This window comes from Haliotis rubra, unplaced genomic scaffold, assembly GCF_003918875.1.
Source record: "Haliotis rubra isolate DU_JTF1 unplaced genomic scaffold, ASM391887v1 Scf282, whole genome shotgun sequence".
Taxonomy (NCBI): Eukaryota; Metazoa; Mollusca; class Gastropoda; order Lepetellida; family Haliotidae; genus Haliotis; species Haliotis rubra.
The window spans coordinates 560,200-587,264 of NW_025766914.1; the positions used below are offsets into that span (position 1 = coordinate 560,200).

A 27,065-nucleotide genomic window follows, 5' to 3' on the forward strand; every position below is an offset into this window, starting at 1 on the left:
CATACACACGCATGCACGTCGTCATATGAGCGAAATATTCTCAAGCACGACGTTAAACCCCATTCACCTCACCTCACCTCACCTTATGAAAACAAATCACTGTAGATGAAAACGATTTGAGTGTAAGTGAGTGAGTTAATCGTCACATCGGAAATATTTCAGCCATACCTCGACGTGAACCAGTTTAACATTGATAAGGCATAAATGTACATTATTAAACCTGTCGTCAAGGGATAGTACAACAATTAGACTATCACAATCAGATATAAATCTTGGCTAGCACTTAATGTTAAATATAATAGCACTATACGGACAATACACAATATATATACAAGTTCCAGACCACCAGGAACTGAAGATAGATCACCATGGGGACTTACAGTACCTTTGCTACCTGCATGGACGGTGTCGGCCCGGGAAAGCGAAATTTCAATATTCCCTATTCCCGGTAAAGAGAAAACCAAAGTTGTGCTGGTAGTGCCGCGAAAGCGAATTTCTATGAAAACAACGGATTACCTTACTTCAGATTAGCGCGCGACCCCAATACTAGATCTGTCAGCCTCTTAACTGACATGAAGTTTCCTGTTACCTTATGAATAAGTCGGTCTCTTTTACATATGAAATTGTCTAACAAAGATCAACAGAGCTACATATAACTTTTTTGGGTCATTGAGTTATGTACTCGCTTGGGTTCATCTCAATTGAGGGGGCGGTGGGGTAGCCTAGTGGTTAAAGCGTTGGCTCGTCACGCCGATGACCCGGGTTCGAATCCCCACATGGGTACAATGTGTGAAGCCCATTTCTGGTGTCCCCCCGCCGTGATGTTGCTGGAATATTGCTAAAAGCTGCGTAAAACCAAACTCAGGCAGTCAGTCAGTCATCTCAATTGGGTATGCTAATTTTCATTTGAGTAACCAAATGAATTGTACTCACCTCACTCAAACTCAATTGGGTATTTTGCCATTTTCCATTATTTGTGAAAATAGAATAAAGTTTAAATGTTGGTTAACGTGTGTGCTGTTTATATTTGATCTGTAATATGAGAAAAGATAAGAAAGACTGCAAGTTGCCAAGATCGTGTGCTGAAACAGAACCTCACAATATACCTCTGAGTCAGTTATTCTATCTACCCTCAGTAACCTCCATCTGTAGCACATGGGTCTGCTTACTTCAAATTCTACTAGGATTGCTGAATGTTACAGTACGCATGTTAGATCAAATTTATTGAGTATTTACAAAAATTCAAGCGTACTTATACGCAATAGACATGAAAGGAATTGAGTTTTCTCATAAATGTTTGCGTAATTTACGCACATACGCAGCTTATCTGTACCTCTGTCTAATTAAGGTAATTAAAGATTAAATATTTTAGTTTTGAAGCCTGTTAACTGAGATTAACTGAGAAAGAATTACACTGATCACGTCTCTGACCTGATCCACCTTCAGTGATCTACCTCCACATGATCCATCAATGTGACTTATCGGTGAACAGTCTGTAACTCAAATATTTATTGTTATTTATTTATTAAATTTCTACCATGACTACGGTATCAGGCGACGACTGACATTTCTTTGTTTTGCTTGTGTATTGAGAGTCCCGGGAACGCTCAATTAAGTGTTCAGTGTAGCTTGACCGTTCCCGCGAAAGCGACACCAAAATTGAGGAGGTTTGGTCCAGATTTCGCTTTCCCGAGCCATAACCGCATGGACCATAGATGGGCTTACGGCGTTGTGCTATAATGTAGCCATCACTACTTATAAACACATACATGTATATCCCACAATTATAAACCCGGTAGATCTACATTTACTTCGAATGTGTTGGGACTTTCATACCCTCTCAGGCGGAAAATAATTTTACTCTTCTTTAACCCCCTCTAAAGGTGAAAAGGACTTATCAATGAAACAAGTGTCACGAACATATATGGATATATGTGAGATCACTTCAGGTCTGACGGCATTTGCCATGATCAAAGTTGAAATGCAACATGAACACACACCAAATATTTGAGATTTCACACAATAGCTAAATTGAAAGGCATATCGTGCTGAACAAGATTTTCAAGAGCAAATATACATAAATGTCAATGTCTTTTCTCAAGACTTTTACAGACCATTATGTGACGTCTTGAGAAAGGTCGTAGGTCAGAGGACTGTTCAGTGACATACGCATGATATTTACATACTAATTTTACTTGACAAAATGCACATAATAGAGTCTTACAAAAGATCCAAATTAAATATCTTGGTATCTAAGGGTAGGAATGCCTCACCTGTATAAACAACAATATATTTACATGCTAATTTCACATGACAAAGCAAGTTTATACACATAACAAACATCGTGGTCCTGATGAGGTGGGTCACCCCAAACAGAAGTCCCATTGGTCAGTTCGACACGTCATGTAATGAAACAATCGATTCGAGATTTCCTGCACGTTATGCGCAGTCGGTCTTTTTCACCGAAATACCCCCAGGTGTACCTGTGCATTTCACACCTAGTGTCACTTGATTGCCCAGTGTGAACAATGGATTGTATATATATATATATGGAAAGCAAAACACACTTTAAGGCAGCTGTTGTTTTACTCCAATACACAAGACCAACGATGGGACAAAATCGACTTCTTTGGCCCAAAGCAGTTTGCAAGCATCTTAGTCTGCATACATCGAATAAACGTTTCCATGTGTTTAAAGCAGCGATATGGCGTTTTAAGACCCCCTTCCTCATGTAGGTTAAGTCAGTGTTTAACAATAATCATTTAATAAGTTAGGGTCTGTCTATCTCAATTCAATATACAGGATGTACATGAATACTGCAACAATCATATTGGATTGACCAATATCACCCTGAGGGCGACGATGAGGAGTAGGAGTAGTATGTTACAACATCCAGCGGGTTCCCAGCAATAAAATACACCAAACATTGACCTGAACTATTCAACGAATACTAAAAGGCACCAGGAGTCTACACGCCTTAGACAAAAAGGTCGGAGGGGCCGAGGCACATTATTTTTAAGGAATGGAGAGTTTGTAGGTATTTTTGGCAAGAATTAGAAGAAAAATTATTTTTTAGCAAAGATCATGTGTGAGCTCGAGCTGTTTTTTATAATGGTAGCCACTCCTTGTTTGAATGTGTTGTTGACGCGGCATGGACGCCATGTAACATCACTATTTGATTATGATTCACAAACACATGCCAATGATATGGTTGGAATAGTGCCAAGGATTAGCAGATATTTATCATGAAAACAGGTTTTTATGTAGGTGGCTTGAAACTCGCTTTTACAAAGGCCTATAGGTTCGATCACAATACATTTCGTTTTACAGCTTCTCTTTTCTTAACATATGCTCACGTCAAAACTGATATAAATTCTAATCGCAGATTAAAGAATAACACAAATAAATTGTGATAAGTTGCTTCATCGCTATCAATAAACACTGGGTATCTATACAATTATATGTGTAATCAAAGGCCATATGATAGATTATATGGTCTCTGGTGTGAAGGAGGAGAACTTGCGTCGCTAGTTTTCTCGATAATCTGAACACATGTATGTAGCGTCAAACCGGCAGATATAGAAAAAAGTGTTTGCCCTACCTGTAACAACGATGTCCCGTGTCTATAAAAGGGATATAATGTGGGGATGAATGACATGTACTTTTATCTTGGCCCGTTTATGATGATACATACTGCGATCATTCACAATAATCCCTCTGGCTATCATATTGAGGGTACGTTTTAAACATAACCGGTATTTCTATTATTGTATTTATAAAGTTCTTCGAACGTTCTCCATATACGTCCGTCAGATACATCGCGCACTACCCTTTTCTCTTTTGATCTTCTCAAACGACTGTTACAAGTTCGAAGAATCCTGGTCAAAGTAGAAAAGTCTTAAGACTATTCCCTACAATTCTGTAACTTACACATTGTACCCTAAATGGGTAGAGCTTCCGTTCGGGGGAATATCAGAAGGACAACGATACAGTTATTTCCAATGTTGTAGAAAGCACTCCACTTACTAAGGAAAACACTGAGATATTGTATTCATGTCGGAATGATATTTTCTGCCCCTTTCAGATCTGAACTTGAACATGCGAGGTCTGCGTCTGTGTCAGACTAAAGGCCCACAAGATGTTTAGCAACACTGGGGCGTAATAGCCATAGACCTTCTCCAAACAAGGGAATATATATCTTGTGAGAATGACTTCTCCGACAGGGAAATTTACAGCAATGCGACATCACAATTACTTACGTGATATTTACTCGCAATCTGAGTTATGGATCGTCAATTTAAACATGACAATATAGACGAATTTCACAGAAGGCACGGAGATCCAACATGCCTATGATATATATACTCAGAGAACGCTATCCGGCCTATGATATACTCAGAGAACGCACCCGCTAACTGGTCATAATCGCTACACGATAAAAACAATTTTCATTTCATGTCTCACAGAATATATAATTTGATGTGGCATTGTTTATTATCGTATACTTTTGCGTTAATGAAACAAATGTGGACAACTTTAAAGTTTATGTATGGCGTTATTTCAGCAAAGGCTGAGAGAATGAAGAAATAACATTGTTCAGGCACTGTGAGACTATTAAAGAAGGTCACATGCAGTGCAATAATATTCCAATTATGTACCGTCAAAAGAACGTTACAGTAGTGATGCGCGAGCTGAACAGAAATTACGAGTTTTTTGTACGTGTGGTGTATTTGGCTGTGATCCAAGAGAGACAAAGTGCTATTCTATTGGGACAGCTAGGGACACTTGCGAGGACAAAGGGGCAACGCATCGCCCTTTGTTCACCACTGAACTTTTTAATCCCTCGAAACATGCACCTCACAGGATTTGCCAACACCACAGACAAGGCGTAACTGATACTGGTTGCAAGAGCGAGTGCAGCTTAATAAGGCGTGTTAGCTTGCGTAATACTGCTTTCTTTGTCAGGCTCTTTTGGTGATAAGAATATTGAGGTCATGTGAACGTTGATTTCAAACGTACTAAAATGTGTGAAAATGAAATTACATGAACCAAGTAATTCACATGATGGAAACATATGATCATCTTGCTTGAGCACAGGTATCATGAAGGTGTATGAATCGTTCATATACATACCCATGAAATCCGGTATGGTACATAAATATCTAAGGTGTGTTAATATTTGCAAATTTGAAAATTTACATGTGTTTCCCCACCTAAGTAAATTCACATGTTTCCAACCCGAGTAAACTTAGAACGAAATCGGAAATTTCAACACCCACTGAAATTCAAAGGAATGCATTGGAAATACTATATGATCATGTATTTACCGGGGTATCTGTTTTGCAATTCATGTTTGGAAATCCCTCGCAATCCGGTCACGGCATACATGAACGAGGTGCTTGTGCATACGAAAATATGTTTCAAAGGTATAGATTCATATGAAATATATGCCCGAAGTTAGGGAATATCTGAAAACATACGTAAATCCGGTCATGGCATGTATTTCCTACTGTATTTACGTTTATTCTAATGGTTTACTATCCGGCTTTTGACATAAACATATGTCTGTCATGGTTGATTGCTCTTACATATGAACCCTTAGTACCTCTGTAGGTAATGGAATGAACCTTATGAAACGACCACAAAAAGAACTTTTAACAAGCAGATTTTATTTATTTTTATAACAAGTATAAATATCTATAACATTTCTTCAGTACTTCTGATTTTAAATCAGGGAAAGTATGGAGTTTTCTCTTTTTTTACACCATACAGTCAGTCAGTTTCACTATCTAGATCTCCAGCAGCGTCCAGGAACTCCAGAAACGTATTCTGGCCGGCTTGATGTTGATCCAAAAGTCTGACGAGTCTTTTCACTTCTTTGCACGATACTCCCGCAGATGGTCGGATCGGGGTGTGCTGATTGTAACACAACACGGAAGGGCAATGATGCAAGCTGGATACAGGTGTAATTAACTGGCTATTAATTTAATAAGCTGAAGGCATATCTTTACTTACAATAATTATAATAATATAGTTTATTATGGTGTCATGTATACAAACACATAGAATGCATAAATACATATCCAGTCTGAAAACACCGGGCCATTACTGGCCGAAAACACACCTGGCATACGGTTACAAACAACGTTTACAAACATTCTTTTCAAAAGAACACATTCATAAAACTCAACCGAAACAAACACCTATTCAACTTACACAACATCTACACACAGATAGACAAATACCACGCATCCACATCCTCACTGCCTTCACACCTTCACTTACAGCAACATGTGCGCTTAAAATACTTTGAGACTCTGTAAGGAGGTATTTAGGTAGATATAATACTATATATATTAATTCTATAGATACTAACATAATTCAAGATAGATCTATGAAGTTGAAGTTATTTTTGAAAGCCCTGACCAAGAGGGGCCGAACACGTGTGATTAAGATACTATGCTGAGAATGTGGAAAGAGAGCTTCTCTTCGAGCAATGTGCTTGCTTAAAATACTTCACTTTGAGACTCTTTAAATTGATATTTAGGAACATACATATTGTATTTCATAGGTATAAACACAAGTCAGGATACTTTTATTTTTTTAGAGCCTTTCTCAAGCGCGACCGAACATCTTTGATTGAGGCTACGTTGGGAATGAAATAGAATTTTAAGAATGTTCTTGAAAGCTCGGGCTCAGCCGGACCGAACAGAGATCATACACTTTTTATTGAGGCTATGTTGCGATTTGACGCAAAAGGGTTTCATTTCAACGGCAAAACTGTCTTATATTATCACATTACACCTATACTACTCACTAGTGATTCAAGAGAACATGTTATGCGTATCACGTACTTAAAACTTTTGTTTAGACCAGTTCACTTAATATAATGCTTATATGTACAATATGTAGGATTGCACGGTATAATTTTTGATAAATGAAACAGTCATATTACAACTTGAAACATAAAGAAAACGATATCCATTTGATATAATACCGATAAAAATGTTGAAATGCGTGTGGTGGTGCTAATTGTTCACCTTTGTTGTAGAAATCAGTTTAGAGGAAAGGGCAGTTTTCGAAAGAAAATTGGTGAGATATTATTACTGTATCAAAGTTGAATGAAGATAAAATAAGTTGAATTATAAGTCATGATACTATCATGTATTTTAACTATATATTTGCACTATAAAGAAACACCAGTTTTGAACAAATGAAAATATTTTAATAATGTTCTAAATTATTCGAATTAAGTCAACATGATTTATATTTTGTGACCATACTTTCATTACTTCACAACCTCCAAAACATGAAAAATATGTATTTTGAGCAAAAGTAAATATTCTCGCCCATGGGTGAGGTAGTTTAAATTTCAAGTTTTTGAAAAAAAAAATCTTTCCTTTTATTCACAGCATATATTCATGATAACTGCATGTTGAATTATGTCAAATCCTTTGTCAGAAAATGTCCACAGTGCGGAGAGTTTCTGGAATTTTGGATTTCAAGAATTAAATTGTGACGTGTATAATGCATTTTACGATCGGAAAAATGTTCATGAAGTCTCTGTCGTTTCGTATCAACGCTGGGAACCTGTTTATGAGAATATATGTTTTCGATATGAAACATGTTTTCTCCATGTATAACAACATCGTATAGCTGTAATGTTTCTGAAACAAATACGTACTCATGGTAAAGTCTGAACTGCACAACTGACATTTCTTATGGATACGGAAAGGGTTTTGTCGCGTCTATCTATACGATACACCTGCTCCTTCTTTGTTTGTATCTAAACCATTATAAGTCTATTATATATTTAAAATATACTTTATTGTTCCGACTATATGATCATGTGTGTGTGAATCACTGGCTGGTGCCGGCTATTTCCCTATCAGTAGCATCCGCCACAAACACATCCAAAGACAAGCCAACTGTTTGTGTACAATAATACGATAACGTGTTGTCACAACCCCTAGTGTACAGTACACGAATCCGTTGGTATATGACCCGATGGTGGCCACATGAACACGTGCAAACACCTAGTTGCGGGTACAACAACGTGCAGTAAGCAGTAAAATAAGAGCAAGGGAGCTCATTGGCTATAAATAGAATATGTCCCATCCGATCGCTGACGCTTTTCAGGTTAAGGCCAAGGTCGTCAATGGCGAACGGGCACGACGCAATTCTGTTTGCGATGAATAAATGTACGTAAACTCATTATGACAGTGAGGTGTAAGTGTCTCCGAAAGAATGGCGACTAGCGCGCTGACAGGTGCCATCAGTTCAACATGTTTTGGTGCATGTCGTTTGTGTATACTGTGAAATAAACTAGAAAATGGGTGTTACCGCTACAAATTCTGAGCAGGGATTTTGGCTCGGAATCGAGAAATCACAATGTTTCAAGCTTCCGAAGACCGTAGCTCCCAAAGTACTGCTTCGATATTTAAGCTGTAAGAATTATTTTGTAGGTAAATCTATTGGCTTGAAATGTGTGCATACTTTAAATGGGATAAATACAGTGAGCATTGTTGAATTTGCCTTGACCCCGTCAGTGACAGTATATACGTTGATGGCAGTTTTTAGCTTTACAAGCCCCTGTGGTTATTCCTTAATTACACACATGCTCAAATTCAACGTTGCATAACGACGCATTGGGCGTATAAATTCAGCATTATGACTTGATGAACCGATCATAGACTGTTCACTCAAAGTGCTAACTGATGTGACAATAAAGTGCGCAGATTTCTCCAAGAATAACATAATGAATGCTATCGATCATATCATCAAACAAATAATATTAGGGCTTTTTATCTTATTGGTTTGATTTACACATTCCATATGTCTATATCACCTAACAAAATTGGTATCAATTATAAACTTAAAATCACTTCGGAAATATTAGGATTTTGATCATAGGCATTCAAATGTTGTGAATAGACACACATAAAAGTATACTTAGTGTGGCCACATGATTCATTGAGAAGTTGGTTGGTTTGTTGTTTAACGCCGCACGCATCAATACTATCCAATATAACCAAGTGATCAACAGCATGAGCATCGATCTACGCAATTGCGATATGATGACGTGTCAACCAAGTCAGCGAGCCTGACCACCCGATCCCGTTAGTCGCCTTTAACGACAAGCAAGGGTTGCTGAAGACCAGTTCTAACCCGGATCATTACGGGTTGATTCATTTAGTAACGTCTTACCTAAGCTAATGTTGCTGGAGGATGGACATCCTACCAAGAATCCCCTGACATGGCGGGGAAGTCAACGAGGAGTAGTTAAAGAATATGGAAAGTTAACACAGTGCACATATGTATGTACATTCTGATCCAATGCAGCGTGTGATGCAGGCACCATCTGGCGAGATTAATAATGGCAGCAGAACTAGGACATTTATACACATTACATAACGATTAGATATTCAGTTTTATTACAAGGGAGCATTTGGAAACGTATATGACGAATCATTCAGATATATGTGTGTGTGGAGGGGAGGGGTGTGTGCAAGTGTGGTAATTCATTTAATACTCAATTAAATTTTGCGCTTGTTTTAATTACCCGTTGAAAAAATATTTGTGTGGCGAATGAATGGAACATAAGGAATGATTCGACCAGCTAATTTGCAGCCCTTCCAAAAGAAGCTTTTATCTCCGAGATGGATTATATGGTACGATAAGATTAAACAATTTGAAAAACATGCCAAGTTAGAATCATCTCTATAGCGACCGTACGTAGGTCACCACACTTCGCGAGACTTTAGTACTTGGTCCGGTCTATTAAAGTCATATTTGGCGGTCGCGCAATTTGGAACCAGCACTAATCTGGAAATCTGGTACCGGAAGTAAGCTGGGCCCCGTCTCGCATATAGCAAGTTGGCGCGCGCAAAGGGAGGCGAGAATTTAGCTTAGTACCGGGAGTAGCGCCTCGCGAGGCTTACAGGCCCTAACCTCAAAGTACTCGCCTAGCTGAGGTAACGTGACCCCAATAGATGATCAACTCATCGATTCATGTCAATTTGGCTTCGTGATTTCATACAAGTCAGCAGATGGTTAGTCTGTTTTGAAATTGGTTTTTAACTGTTCAATTTAAGGAGCACGAAGAGTTTACAACACTTTAATTGAATACTCCACATAAGAACAATTGAGACGACTGCCGATTTGGTTCAAGGGGCCCTACTCTCATTTGTCACACCAAGCTATGCATTTGCAGTGAAGTTTTTTGCATTACTCACTTCGTTCTTGTTTAAAGTAATTTGGTGTGTTTGGCGCATGCAGACTTTTAGAAGCCCAAGTCGCCCTAAAACCCAAATACCATACAGACACGAAGGTTTGGATGTTGTGATTATATTTTGATTTATACTTTGTGATACATGCAATGCTTTGAACACCTTTGTAATGCAGCAATGATTGATCTTTAACAAGTACATATATATTCAATTTCAACCGTATTTATTCTCTTGTTCTGCGAAAGATCAAAGGCAAGCGTAAGTACTCACGCACTTGACATAGTCAAGTAATATATACATAAGATACCGTTCTGAAATGCATGTAAAGTGTGTTTTGCATTTCTAGTGGATGGAGATGACGTTGCAGAGTAACGTGATTATGATAATGCATACTTTTTGCTTTGATATACATGCATGTCAGAGCAAAAACTATATGCATTATCATAATCACGTCAGTGTCGTTTCATTGTCAGTCGGAAAGAAGCCAACTTTTGAATACTAAAATGTATATCCTTATAGTTGTCTAGACGAAGAGCTATCATCATTACAAGTTTTAACGAAACATCTAAACAGATATGACAGAGAAACGATATTTTGTTGACAGGTCTAATAGCTGCCTTCTCCAAATGAAAGTTATTATCTGTGATCAGCTGAAATACAGACTTTAGCTGCCCAGATCTCTGTCTACTGACATAATGCAGTCTCCACAATTTAGTGATATAACTATTACGCACCAGAATGACACAATATGAGTCTTTGGATTCGTGGAAAAAACCCGGCCTACTCTCCACTGTTCTGTGTTGAAAATATACTCTCCGAAAAAAGTAAGGGATCATGAACTGTTATAACCGGTTGCCAAACGAAAGTTCAGTTTTGAAAAATGTCTCCCTCGAATGTGGGCAACGTCGATTATTTACAGACCGCAGCCACATGGCTGGAATGTTGCTGAGTGCGGCGTTAAACAACTACCAGCCAGCCAGGCAATATATTGTGGATGCTAAACTTACCTTGTTCTGTAGCCACACGTTTTGAAGTGGTAAAACACAGTAAAAGTCAGTCTGTTCGCAGTGGAAATTTCCTATGTATTTAACGAGACTGTCTGATAAAGCGTGTATATTTTCTGGAGGTCGTCGTATTTTGTTCACAGCCGTCACGGTATCAAGTGAGCAGAGACATGCCGTATCAACTGTAAGGTGCCTTATATGGTGGCGTATCTCAAATAATAGTTAATATATTCCAGGTCGTATGTCCTGCTGAGGATAGACACTATGCTTGAATGTATATGTCGGTGTTTATCTTGGATGTGGTGACGGATTAACTGATAACCAATGACTGACGCTACGATTAATTTGCTCAAGTGTGGCGCATCAGTATAATGTTGCATAATCCATCTTAGCAGCTTTTATAAATGTGTGCGAGTCAATGAATATGTATAAGGTGTGTTTTTCAATCAGTTGGATCTTGAACCAGCTGCAAGACATGCTTGCCATCAGCCACGTTTAGTGATTGTTTCAACAGGTGGTTTGGTGGGTAGGTGTTGGAGCAGGCAGACAGAGAGGAAGACGGGCGGACGGGCGGGTGGGCGGGCGGTCACTCAGACACGTATTTGGCCATTGAGGTGGGTAGGTGATCAGACGGGTGGGTGCGTGTATGCTAGTTACATAGGTACGTTAGGTAATGCGCACGCGAGGGTACATTGCCAGTGATATCTAGGAAGGCTTTACCTGGCTAGCTATTCTCGAAACGTTCGTAGCCCTACGAACTTCTTAAGCCCATTCTTAACACATTTGCTACGATCAAAGTTAAGAATTCTTAGGGCTACGAACGTTTCGAGAATAAGGGCCCTGAATGCTAACGTCGCCGGTCCTAGATTAAATTTCCAGACTTCGAAGATATGACATCACAGTGTTTATCGCCACAATTCTCTTGATAAATCTACTCCTGCGCATAAATCAATCAATTGTAGATCTGTTTTCAAGAATAATCCACTTTTGTCGAACTCATCAGAAGGAAGGAGGTTGGACAGTCACATCTAAGTGTTGTCCGCACACTTATTGAGTGAGACAGGGTATAAGTGTTTCCTCACATGGGATCATGTCGTGGCTGTTGTGTATTGTGCGCAAACGCATCCCAAAATGTATTTGTAAACATTTGTCATAAAACATGAAAACGATACATGAAAAGTGCATGCAGAAAGCGTTTTCCATGTAATGCACGTGCAATATGTCGAAAACATGATTAGATACATCGAGTATAAAAGGCAAAACTAAATTCATCATTTCATTACGAAATTTACGACGTAAACGACTATAAACAAGACGACAAAGTCATCAATATCCCCCGCAGTTAACTTTGTCAAATGTTACATTGTTCTTCACATTGATCTAACTAAACAATACATATGTAAACTATATTATATACTAGCATGCTTGTATCAACAACAGACAGCCTGAGTGCTTCTACGGTTTGATGTACCTCAGTGATGTTGATACTGGAAATAGTATGGTAGTGTTGATTTATATCATTACGTTCTTGAATACCCACAAAATAGAACAATAGTATTAAAAGGTTTTAAAGTTCTGCCCTGGATAGGAGCACTACCAACAATGCCAGTCAAAATTAATCTTGTTGCCAAGGAATTGCAAATATTTATTCAGAAATCCGAAACTATCAAAAAGCACCAGTTGACCACCAGATCTATCTATGTGCCACATTTGGAGAAGAAACATTGAACGGTTTTTAAGTTCTGCTCCGGAAAAGAACACTACCACCAATTTCAGGTCAAGTCTAAGTTGTTGCCATGGAAACGCAAAACACATTTTGTTCAGAAATCCAAAACTACCTAAGGCACCAGTTCACCACCAGACCTATCTATGTGCAAAGTTTGGTGAAGAAATATTTTAGGAAAAGTCGAATTCGTACGAATGGACGGACGGACTCATAGACGGACGGACTCCAAAATAATACCGCCTGCAAAACGCGTTGCGTGGGATAAAAATGTCAAGATTGAACGCCACTGGCCGAAATATCGCCATTGGACGTTTGGAATCCCAGTCTGCCGTTGCAAGACACCTCAAGTCCACCACAACACTATATCTCAATTATGTCATCGATGTACCAACTTCAATTCGGCCCAAGATCGTCCCAGGAGTGGAAGACCAAGAGTAACCACTCCTTTTCAGGACCAATTCATCCCAATGTTTCACCTACGTCACCGATTTGCCTTAGCAATGGACACTGCATGACAGGTGCCTCGTCTTCGAAGACTTTCCGACCAAAACATCAGAAATAGTCTGAGAGAAGTGGGAATTCGAGCACATCGACCAAAAGTTGGACCTGTCCTGACACGACTATACCGACAACGACGTGTCCAATGGTGTAACAGGGTAAAGGCGTGGCTCCTGGGCAAATGGCGACGCGTTTGTTTCAGCGATGAATCGCGTTTCCTCCTGCAGCGATGGGATGGGAGACAACGTGTCTATCTACGTCGACGTGATTGTTTTGCGCCAAAATGCGTTTGATTGGTGGAGAAAACGTCATGATGAGGGGGGCTTTGTCCTACATGGGTAAATCAGAGCTAGTGGTGGTTCAAGGCGATCTTACAGCAAATCGCTACATCAACCAAATCTTGCGACATCACCTCCTCCCACTTTTTAACCGCCAGAGGGAGTAGTTTCAACACAACGCTCGACCCTGCAGAGCTCGTGTAACAGGTGCCTGTCTCGCCAATGCAAACGTCATTGTCCTTCCATAGCCTTCCAAATCGCCTGAACCCGATGGAGCATCTGTGGGATGAACTTAATCAACGCGTCCATAAACGTCACAATCGTCCTCAGACACTTGCAGAACTTGCTAATGCATTGCACCAGGAATTGCGAAGAATTCCTCAAGCAAAAATCCAAAGACTTGTGCAATCCCACCCAAGGCGGTGTCGAATAGAGACGGCTGCAAGGGGTGAGTTAGTATTCTAACGTTAGTATTATAACGTAATTTCACAACGTTACTGCAACGTTACATATATACGTTGTCTCGACTATCACACAATTACTTGGCGTCACGATAGAGTTTTCTGTAAAGATTTTCACTTTGAGATCCGATCTTCACTATTCAGCTACAGCTTCAGGAAACACACGACCAAATCAACATGCAAACTGACGAACAAACATTGAAGTGAATTTCTCCTGTACTGTTCACGAGTGGGAAAACTGTTCAACTATAAACTTTAAATGGAAAGTTAAGACAACGTAAAATACGTTAGCATCAAATAACTTTAACATCGTAACGATGTGAAAATGACTTAACATAACGTTGTGACAACGTGAAATTGTTAGTTGGGCAGGTACTGACCTGAACGCCCCCTTGTGTCTACACATGTGCAGTGTCTATACATGTTCATCTAAGTTGAAGCTTAATCGATTTTTGTCCACTTAAATACGTTTAGTACATTTCCTTACTTTTGGCCATTTTTAAGAGTTTACCTAACCGCCCGCGGGGCAGCCACCACGCACGATCAATCGCTTGTTGTACTAAAGGCACTTGGTATGTCAAACTTAACCGACCTCATTATGTTATTGTTGGGTCTGACGTGACAATAATGTACTAGACATAACATTGAAATACTAATAAAATCGACATAAGACAGTATTGAGACCAAAGTAGCATATGCTAGAGCGTATACAGATCTAAGCTTCATCTTTTGGCTTCGTCAAGCTGGCAGCCAGTATTTTGTAACTCGCCTGTAAGAAGAGAACAAAGGTTATTTCTTCAGTTTATCATGCACAGGGACAATTGAGTCGTACTCGAATTGTTACCTGCATGATTTAGTAACACCAGAACCGTCGACGTTCTGGCCCTAACATCTGAGGACGTTGGTTCTCTGCAGCTTTTCAATATTGCCCATCTGCATTAAAGGGGCACTAATCCAGAGCAATTTATGTTTCGCGCCAACAATCGCCTATCTTCCAGGTGGCCAGTCCCTGCTCCCTCGACCGTGACGAACACGGGGATTGGGCAAATGTCCACCTTGGCAGAATTTCTTCAACCAAACCAATGGGTCAGTAAGAACAGTGGATGACCATCAGAAGCCGTTATTTGAAAATGTATGTATAATACCATGCCGTACCAAAATGGAAGCACCTCCAGTTGCTTTATCTCACGGAGGGGGAAAAGGAATGATAATCGCTGTCCTGTCTTAAGTTCAAGGTATCTGTATTTTTTAGATATGCTAAATCTGTAGATGATCTATTAGTCCGTCTGTCTTGTGAGGACAGGGTACCAGACATTTCAGATTGTTGTTTTTCTCAGGCAGACTGTTTGGCATCCGGAAGTAGACTGCGGACGTGGGTAGAATGGCTGAAACGGGTTTTTCTGACTTGATCCATGTCAGGTCTGACATGCAACAGAGGATGTTACTACTGCACAAGTAACTTCAGCGGAATATGTTATATTCAACGGAGTTGAGGTCTGATTTGTATACAGTGTTTGTTTTTTTTTGCATATAAGTATGAAATGTTCTTTTCACACTTAAGTTTCAAAATGTTCACTTCCCTTTGCCTCACAGGGCAGGATGAGGACCTTCACAATTCGCGCAGTTATAGTCATTTTGGCAGTCAGTATCGTCATGGCGGTCTCTACAACGATGACACGATTTCGACCCATGACCAAAATGTTGACAAGTAACACAGGAGTGGATGCTGACTGGTGAAACTTAACGAACTGTCAACCAATTATATTTGGGAAATATATGTAAAATGTATGGATTGTATAAAAAATATATACAAGAACTGTATCGGCCTCACACTTCCCTCCATCGAAAAATGACGTCTACGTCATGTTACCTGGCCAATGACAAAATTTAAGATTGCATCAGAAAGTCTCTGTTGTCGCCTTCGGAACAATCCGTATTTTGTAAATAGAACTGTCGGTACATGTACAAAATATGAATCGATATAATGCAACAGATGAGTTTGTTATTTGTGATATTTGTACTGTTTTTGGATATGAAACTACCACATAAATACTGTTCATGTTGAAAAAGTACAAAACAAAAGGAATAATAACATTTTTTCGTGTAAACTTGCAAGTATGCATATGCAGCAGAGAATGTTTGTCTTCCATGTGATTCCCACTACAGAACCGACATCCTCATTCCCTGATTCAAGGGACTGCCTAAAACCTGGACCAAGAGAAGCTGGGACTATTTCAGACTGTCAATAACCAGGAACATAGTTTTTTCTTCAAAATTTGCTTGAGCTTTTCATGCAGGCATACCTCCGGATAGATCAAGCATTGCAGTGTGATACAAGTTATAGTGTATCGACACAACATTGAAAAGGTACATTCAAATTTTTGTAAATTTGTCTTACGAACTGGTTACCGCTCACCCACAAAAGCTATTTTAGCTGAGTGTAGACGATATCCACTCTACGTAAATTACAAAGCTAGAGTAATATCATACTGGATACGGTTGCTCAGACAGCCTGATTCTCGTATTTCGAAACGAGCGTATCTCATGTTAAAACGTTTAGATGATTCTGGAGATATTAATTCGACCTCAGCACTGCGAGAGTTATTGTTCCAGCATGGCTTGTCTTATGCCTGGTTGAACCAAGACGTAGGTAATAAAGAATTGTTCATGTGTATATTCAAACAAAGACGTAAAGATATTTATTATCAAGAGTGGTCAGCTACCGTGACTGCTGTTGACCAAATATTTACGCACATATTCAACCTATAAACTTGACATAATGCCGGAAACTTACCTACGAGTCTTGCCCTCTGCCCATTTGCGTAGAGCAGTGACCAAATTTCGATGTGGTATTCCTGGTTTTAACATACAATTATACAGAAGATCGAAAAGTGCAGATATCGCAATTGCCATGTGTCCACATTGCCTTAATAAATTAGAAAATGAATATCATGTATTACTAGAATGTCCATTGTTCAACGATCTACGGAAAAAATATCTACTATGTTATTACTACACCAACCCCAACTATCACAAGTTTGTAAATCTTCTGAATTCAAAATCAGCTAATATACTAGTACGTTTAGCTGTGTATTGTACAAAAAGTACTATCACATACAGTTCATATGTGAATCAAAGTCAAGGCGCTCTGGACTCTTTACTATTATGAATGTTGATGTACTGTTTGTTCTCATGGCCATCCATACAAATAAAATCATCTGTCTGTCTGTCTGTCTGATACAAGTTATACAAGTGTGCGAGTATGTTTCACTTAGATGAGTAACATTCAGTTGTCCTATCGTGTTTCTGAGAACATGAAAGTGGTCCTTTCCATAATTATATGACATCTCTGCTGAAAACATAATTGTAATAGTTTAAAACAATACACGTCTAACGAGTCGCGAACGTAACCATCCATACCGAAAGGTATAAGAATCTGCAAAGTTGTGTTTTACGTTGCATGTGACCTTTAACGCACATTCAGTAATATTTCATTTATAGGGCGGCGGTCCGTAAATCATCACGTCTGGACCAGACAATCCAGTGATCAGAGGCATAAGCATCGTTCTACGCATGTGGGATATAATTACATTCGGCCAGGCAGCGAGCATGACCACCCGATGCCGTTAGTCGCCTCTTACGACAAACATGTAGTCTGATCTCCTTAGTGATAAGAAATCATATATGCCAACTCAATGAAGAAAATACACACAACTAATTCACATGAGTAACACTTGACCAACATGGAAACTTCATCGTCATAATTTGGTGAACTCATGTCCAAAGAAATAAATTGTCCTCCGAAAGAGGGTATTTAAGACTACATTATTCAATGTAGGTTTATCATTGAGTCTTAATCGTAGAACCCACACCCTCAGAGTCAGTTCTAGCACCTAACGTGCAGCTTTATCTGTTTAGCCAGCACACAAAACTATGGACCACTTTGATAACCCCATATGTCAGACGCCTAGTACTTTTTGACCAGCTCAGCCACCGCGGCTTCCACAAAAATGGAAGTCGGACAACTGGTAGTCTAGACTGCGGACTTTGTGTACCCCTCTGATAAGTGTTAGTTGGCACGGCTCCCACGGCCGAAAGCAATGAAATACACAATGCCATTTTAGAAAGTGGTCAAATGTAACATATGCTATATTGGGGATTACACTTTCTTAATAAAGTACAGATTCTATTACTTTTTGTGGAAGCCGCGGAGGCTGCGGTGGCTGAGCGGTCTAAGCGTCTGACTTTGTGTGCTGGCGATTAGGTGCCTGACTCTGAGGGTGTGGGTTCGAATCCCGGATGGGACTCAACCCCAAAAGTACTAGAATCTGTACTTTATTAAGAAAGTGTAATCCCAAATATAACATATGTTACAGTTCTTTTATTAGTTGTCATTTTGTTTGTCAACAGAAAGTGGATATTAATGGCAAAAGGTGAGTTAGCTGGAATTTTCACTGGCTGATACATTCCTTAAAGACACCTAACAGTCGTGTTCCATGTATAATGTACTGGACACAACATTGAAATACTAATAAAATCGACGTGTGACAGTAAAGGCATTGGGGCCAAAGTAGCATATTCCAGAACACCCATGCTGCGTGTATAGATCTTAGCCTCATTTTTTGGCTTCGTCAAGCTGGGAATCAGTGTTTTGTAACTCGCCTGTAAGAAGAGAACAAAGGTTATTTCAACAATTTGTCTTTATAAACAACATGCACAAAGCCACTTTGTTATGCACAGGGACAAATGAGTCGTTCTCGAATTGTTACCTGCATGATTTAGTAACACCCAGAACCGTCGACGTACTGGCCCTAATATCTGAGGACGTTTCTCTGCACTTGTTCAATATTGCCACCCTGCATAAAGGGGCACTGATCCCGAGAGCGACTAATGTTTCGCGCCAACAATCGTCTATCTGCCAGGTGATCAGTCCCTGCTCCCTCGACCGTGAGTAGTGTACCGGGTCACCCTGGCGGGATTTTCAAGATGGCGGCACATCCGGTCCCCATGGGCGCCGCCATCTTGAATCAAGATGGCGACGCCCACGGGGACCGGATGTGCCGCCATCAGGGGAGATCACTCGGGTTCCGGTTCCGGTGGTTCCGGTTCCGGTGGGTGCGCACGCATGGCGATGACGTCACGTCCGGTTCCGGTGGGTGCGCGCGCATGACGATGACGTCACCTCCGGGCCAAGATGGCGGACGCGTTTCAAGAGGGCGGCCCATCCGGTGAGATCTCGCGGGATCTCGTGGATTCTCGCGGGATCTCGCGAGCGTAGACGCCTTTCAAGATGGCGGAACGGACGAGCGGCGGACGGGACGGGACGGAGAGGGAAGGGGAGGGGAGGAGAGGAAAGGAGAGGGAAGGAGGGAGAGAGGGAGGGAGAGAGGTGAGGCGGACGATGGCGTGGCTAGACAAGTGTGTGTGTGTGTGTGTGTGGTTAAAAGCTTTTGGATGTAGCCTTCTTTCGAGCGAGGTGGGTGGCCCTGAAAAGGGCCGTTGGTATGGGTGGGTGAGAGATCACCGTGGTATCTATTGTGGTGATGGTGGTGCACTGGAGGCAGTGCTGCTGGAATCGTCCATGGGTTCGACAAACTCCAAGATGCATTGAAGTAGAGAGTACATGGTGTCTATGCGATCTTGAACGAGGAGGACCTTGTCATGGAGTAGAGCCAGTAGATGTTAGCTTTCACGTTTACTCACTTTCTTTGGCGGTTCACTTGGCTGGTGGGCGGATGCCGGGCCTTGTTAGAGCAGTTCATACTCTTATGGTCCTCTTGACCACAGTGGCGACAGGGATGTGGACAGGCGTAACTGAGATGACCTTCGTTTTTTCCACAGTTGTAGCAGGTGTTGTTATCGTGCTTGTTGTTGTCCTTGGTCTTCTTGGGACATACGTAATGGCGATGGCCTTGAGCACCACACTCGGTACAGGTCACCTTGGGACAGTGTAGATAACTGTGGTCATCTGTTTCGCACAGGCGGCAACGGAAGGAGGCGGAGGCGGGAGACGACTGCATGCTTCCAGTTTCAGTGAGCAACTGATGGGGAGAGCTGGAAAACCTCGAATTTATATAGCTGGGGGTTGATGACGTCACTTTGACGCATCTGGTTCGCACCGGTTGCATCCGGTTCGCACCACTCTCATCCTGACTCAACAGGGCGATAGGCTAGTGTGACGTCATGGGGTATGACATCATTCCTATAAATAACACATGAGCTCATGGCGTGCACTGCCACGCTTAGGACGGCCTATTGTGACGTCATAGGGTGACGTGACCTATATAAACCAGGCTCAGCGTGGGTCTTACCAGTTCTCACCATGCCGTCACCACGAATGAACGAAGATGAGTTTGAAGAGGAGCCTGTGCCCTACGAGTTGGAGCGGACGACCCAAAGAACAACCAAGAAATTCCGGACTGGTACCCAGCGCTACAACCTGAAGTTCAATCCAGCTTGGCTGCAGCGTCAACAGCCTGAAGACCTTCCCGTCGTTCTCAGAGAACAGTTTGATGCAGTGTTAGCAGATTTGAGAGACGATGTGGGCGGCCAGGATGGTGATCGTGTGGGATTGGCCCTGGAACACCCAGCCCTTGATTCAGACATCCGAGTCCCATTTCAGCGCATGGAGGACCTCCAGGGGGAACACATCATGGCCCAAGTGGAAAAAGTACAACAAAGCAACCACGACTTACATATCGATGACACCATGGACATTTTCTTACTGCATGTAGAGGATCCTGATCGTATAGGTGAGGGACACGGCCGGCCAAGGCACCTCGTTGGCTTAAACACCTTCCTAGAAAAGAAACAATGCATCGTTCAAATCAAGAATGAGGATCAGCTCTGCTTTGCCCGTGCCCTGGTCGTGGCCAGTCACCACAAAAACAAACCCGATCCTGTGACCAAAGAATGGACGAAGGAATGGAAACGGCTTTGTGATAGTCGCAGCCCCGTTCAACTGAAGGCCGCTAAGGGCTTATTTCGTCAACTCAAGATCCCCGAAAGGTCCTTGTACAGGACATGCCACGTGGGAGTTGTTCAGTCAACGTTTGGCCCCTTACTATCAGCTCAAAGTCTACTCCCAAGATGTGATGAATCGCCTGAAGAGTGAAGTGCCTCAACCCACCAAGATCCTTCACTTGTATCATCACCATCAGCATTACGATGTCATTACATCCATGCCTGCTTTTACAGGTCGTGTCTACTACTGTGAAACTTGTGACCAAGGATGCAACACTTCTGAAGATCATCGCTGCACCCGAGAATTTCAATGTCACTGGTGTCAATGTCCTGGATACTGTGGCGACGTGGACAATGAAGGGCTCTCCTGTCTCCAATGTGGCGGATGGTTCCGAAACTCGTACTGCTTTGAACGCCATCGGACGGCCTCCGCCAAGCATCCTAGCACCTGCTCCACCATCCATACGTGTCATCAATGTCTGGCCAAAGTCAACGTGAGAAAAATCCAGGGCATGGCCAACCACCAGTGTGGCACGAATCGTGACTGTAAGATCTGCAAAGAACCCTTGAAACCCAACCACCAGTGTTACATGTCCGTCATCGAACCACCGAAACAAAATGAAGATGGTGAAAAAAGGGATGAAGACAAAGAACGGCAACAGCGCCAGTTCATCTTCTATGACTTTGAATGTAGTCAAGATCAAGGGACTCATTTTCACAACTTGTGTGTGGTGCATCTGGGATGTGGAAAATGTATTTCCGAGGCTTCGGATCAGTTGTGTGACAAGTGTCCCTGGCGTAAGGAAGGAGAAGGGCCTAGCCGTATCAAAGTGTTTCAGGGATCTACGACCTTGAAGGACATGGGTGACTGGCTGATGCGTCTGGCGGAAAAGAAAGAGAAGCAGAAGAGGAAACGTAAGGCATCCCAGCAGCAGCCGTCAGGCCGTGCCTCGAAACAACCCAAACTGTCATCACCAGAACCCGATGATGATGATGTAGAACAAGACGGCGACAAAGAACAAGACGATGAAGATGACATTTCGCCTACCATTGATGATAACGACGTTTTGGTCATTGCTCACAACTACCGTGGGTATGATGGGCACTTGCTCCAACAGTACTTCCATCAACATCTCGTGAAAGCACCCCAGGTCACACTTCGAGGGAATCACATCTTGCAGATGACCGTGGGACGCCTTGTTTTCAAGGATTCACTCAACTTCCTCACGATGGCTCTGAAGCAGTTTCCAAAAACGTTTGCATTGACGGAACTCAAGAAAGGCTACTTCCCTCACTTCTTCAACACCGAAGCTCACCAAGGCTATGTGGGTCCTTATCCTCCCGTGTCTACCTACGATCCTGACAGCATGTTTCCTACCGAACGTAAAGCTTTCTTGGCCTGGTACAATGCACGGGTGGCTGAAGGACTGTCTTTGATCTGGATGAGGAATTGTTGACCTACTGTCAGAGTGATGTGGACATTTTGCGTCGAGGCTGTGCTGCATTCCGCAACATATTCATCCAACAGAACAACGTAGACCCTTTCTATGAAGTGGTGACTCTACCCATGGCTTGCATGCTCACCTTCCGAAAACAGTTTTTGGAACCCCGCACCATTGCCATCCTACCTACTCAAGGTTATCACCCCCAGCGTCGCTACTCGCTTCAAGTGTCTCCACTGGCTCAACTGGGTCATGCATCAACACCCTGGGGTCCACATCCAACATGCTCGGAATGGTGGAGAAGTAGGCTTTGACTGTGCTGACGGTAGTCGCTACATGGTGGATGGCTACGACGCCAAGACACGCACCGTGTATGAATACTTGGGCTGTTTCTGGCATGGATGTACTCGCTGTTACAAGACGGGCCGATGTGAACACCATGCTAGCTTGGGTACAACCCCTTGGGAACGATACCATCATACCATGTACCGACTGGCTGTGTTACGTCAACATCCCGACATGGGAATGCGATTTTCTGAAACAACAGAAAGACAATGGTGACCTGAGAGCCTTCCTGACCCCACTGCAAGGACCCCATGCCTACATGTCTGACCCGTTGGATCCTAGAGATGCTTTCTTTGGAGGTCGTACCAACGCCACCAAACTGTACTATGAAGCCAAAGAAGATGAAGAAATCAAATATGTGGATGTTTGCTCGCTGTACCCTTACATCTGCAAGTATGGCACTTTTCCCGTGGGACATCCCGAGATCAAAGATCATCCTCCCGTGTCTGACTTGTTTGAGCTCCACGGCCTGATTCAGTGCCGAGTCTTGCCACCCCCTGACCTCTATCATCCCGTTCTTCCTTACAAGTGTCAAGGCAAACTGCTCTTTCCGCTGTGCCGTACATGTGCTGAAGAGCAGTTGGATGCTCCCTGCCCCCACGGGGATGAAGACCGGGCATGGATCGGTACCTATGTCAGCAAGGAGCTTCAGTTTGCTGTTGAAAAGTGTGGCTATCAGGTGCTTCACATCTTTGAGGCTTGGCACTTTGGCACGCGCTCGCCACCTACGACCCTGACGCACTCAAGAGGGAGGGGCTGTTTGCCAAGAATGTGAACAATTTCTTCAAGATCAAGCAAGAGGCCAGTGGATACGTGAAGCATCGTATGAAAATGTTTTATGAGAAACATCACATAGTATAGTGTTATATGAAACACCGCATGATGAAGTATTATATGAAACATCGTATGATGAAATATTATGTGAAACATCGCATAATAAAGTATTATGTGAAACATCGCATAATAAAGTAGTATGTTAAGCATCGCATGATGAAGTATTATGTGAAACGTTGTATGATGAAGTATTACGTGCAATATCGTGTGATAAAGTATTATGTGAAACATCGTATGAAGTGTAGCATGTTTTCTAGACTGCAGCACACTTCTATGTTGAACCTGTTAAAGAATATGAACATTATTTATGCTATTAAATTGTTAAAGCCTTTTGACGAGCTCATATATTTTGTTGTGTACTGACAAAAACAGTAACTTAATTTTACATTACGCAACTAACCTCAGTTAGATCAACAAGCGGAGTGATGGGGTAACTTAGTGATTAAAGCAGTGTCTCGACGAGTCACGAAGTAATCGGCTGTAATTTCTTATCGTTGATGTATACTGATTTTTCATTAAAAATTAAATTTTGGGATATGTTTCTCCATCACGACTACACATAGACATTGTCCCTACCATGATTTATGATCGTCAGTGTTCTGTCAGTGGAATGTGTGGATTAGAATACACTATAGTGTCTGGCATAAGTTAGTCATGACTGGAATGCTTGTTGTGTGTTTGTTGTGTTACGTGGTAGTCCCATATATTCCAGCTATTTGAATGCAGGCTGTTATGTCTGTTTGATGTTTGACGCACATTCAGTAATATTTCATCTATATGGCGGCGGTCCATAAATCATCACGTCTGGACCAGACAATCCAGTGATCAGAGGCATCAGCATCGTTCTACGCATTTGGGATATAATGACATGTGTCAACCAAGTCAGCGAGCCTGACCACCCGATGCCGTCAGTCGCCTATTACAACAAGCATGGTAGTCTGTAAGTAATTACCACTGGAACAGACTGTGATATAATATCCCAATGTGGAGATCACCGTTGACACGGCTTAATCTAAATAACGTTGAACACACCCTTTCAATAACTAAATAAATATATGGCCAACACCCACCCCAACATTAAATTCAGTACATCAAAGGCCGAGACTAAACAACTCATTAATACCAGTATAATTAATAATTTAAAACAATTATTCAAAAGATTAAATCCCACTGGATGAAATCCCATTTTTGACGAAGCCAATAAATAAATGTCATAATTCTTATAGAAATATTAATTGTCACATTAAACTGACTCATATTTTCTTTAAACCAACCGACAAATTGATTTAAACTGTTTCCACTGTAAAAGCCCAGATCCTATCTATCGTCCCTTACACTTTGAATTATATTAATCTCTTCCTTTTAAATAACCTTACAGACACATTTTAGAGCTCCTCAAACAAAATATATTTCTCAAAAGTCGACTAAATTTTAACCCTCTGACATTTCGGATCGGGTTCCAGAATTTGTCTTCCATGAGGACCACACCCCAAAGAAAACTGTCCAGTCACCTGTAACACTATAAATTCGACCATCCAATCCAGCTGTCAATATGAAGGCTCATGGTCGCCCGCTTCATTGTAAAAGCATACCCAGTGCCACGCCATAAGCGTCCGCTCTCCACGCAGAAGGGCTTAGTCTCTATTCGCCTACATCTCAATTCGCCTACATCCCATTTCGCATACAAAACAATGTAGGCTAATTGCGATTAGCCTTACTCTTATAATAAACCTGACTCACTAAAAAGTAATGATGGAAATGCTTTGAAAATGCTTTTTGGCTTCAATATCAATATGATGAATTTGACATAAGATAAAAGCACATATATGATACATGGACGACTCTACCTAGTTGGATATTAAAGCTCAGATAAAAAAATGCACTTGAGGGGTGACTTCACAGGATGAAATTTTGACGTTTGAACAACATTCGTGAATATTCTAAGTACAAACTGTAGTTTTGAAATACAGACTATAATTATTCATATAGCCTCATAACTAATTAAATTACATAAATGATTGTAAAAAGTGTGAGGGTTTTTAACATCTATATGTGAAAAGAATGGAATTCTTGTAGTGGTTATATTCAACATAATTACGTAAAAAAGTCTTAATTCAAATCACATAGATATTCTTGTTCACCCATAGAAGTTTCACTTCGTGTATGAGCACTGAAATGGCAACATGCGACAGAACAATTAATTTCAAATTTATGCCAGTATTTCATACTGGAGAAACAAAGGCGAAACCTCTCGTCAGCTTTGACAGGGTTTGCTGTAGAATGTGTAAAGCCCTTAATTTGACATATAGTCAGGTTTACAAAGTTGTAAACAAATCAGTTACCTCAGGGGTCGTGGGTCTCTGTTGACTGTTGGTTACGCAATGATAACTGTTGACTAGTGGCACACCTATGATCTAAAAGTGGACTCTTCTAGTTGAAGTAGTTGAAGAACAAAATGACAGTTTTTAAAAGAATTTATTTCTGTTATTTGTCTGTTATTTATTTATTCTGTTATTTGTCATTTTCGATCACAACTATATTCTCATTATATTACATTTGTGTTCAGGAAGTTTACTTGTGCGGATGTCCATTTTCACTTCACTTGATAAGGTGACCAGCAGCGGCGAGGAACTGAAGGGGGGATCTTCCCCCAGAAGCAAGCTGCTCGCGAAGTGAAACCTAGGCTAAACATTCTTCTGCCCCAAAAGACTGACCCAAACATTTGCAGCCTATTGGGGTATGGTGCTTTGTTCCCTTATTAAGCTTATTGCAATGTTTTATGTAATAATATGTACCCCGTCCACGAAATAGGGGGAATTAAAAGCGGCATAAAACTAAACTCACTCACTCACTCACTCTAGTGGTGTGACGATTCAGATACAGTGGCCGCCGATACAGTGAATCGATACAATGATTTCCATTGTCGTATATCCCGATACGATACTTCAAATGGGCAACGATGCATCGATGTTTAACTTTGAATATTGCCGAATCGCGATATCTGTCGAGAAAAATGACTTACTTTTGTTTGATGATTAAAATATGTGCATACATATTTTCCCTTTATAAGTAAACGTTTTCTTGGAAATTCATGCGTCAAGAACTGTGTCAGACAGAGCGCTCGCATGTTATTAACATTCACAAAGCCCGTGTATAAACTTAATTATCTCGTTTCCGAATGAACATTGAACAATGTTGGCGGAAAATAGACGAAATAATTCAAAACACTTGCTGCTGTTAATTATCACTTATATTTGCTTGAAATTACCAAGAAACTGTATACGA

General features: G+C 41.2%; 1 protein-coding gene across 8 annotated transcripts in view; it reads right to left on the bottom strand.

Moving 5' to 3' along the window:
• LOC124281328 (sodium- and chloride-dependent glycine transporter 1-like) overlaps positions 1–27,065 on the bottom strand; it is a 70,865-nt gene that overhangs the window by 26,487 nt on the left and 17,313 nt on the right. For 2 of the 8 annotated variants that reach the window (XM_046717363.1, XM_046717360.1), the window contains exon 1: positions 11,237–11,524. The exons of the other annotated variants lie outside the window; for them this stretch is intronic. The gene's annotated coding sequence lies outside the window, so the exon portion shown is untranslated. Of the gene's footprint in view, positions 1–11,236; positions 11,525–27,065 lie in introns of those variants that run through there. 8 annotated transcript variants of the gene reach the window in all.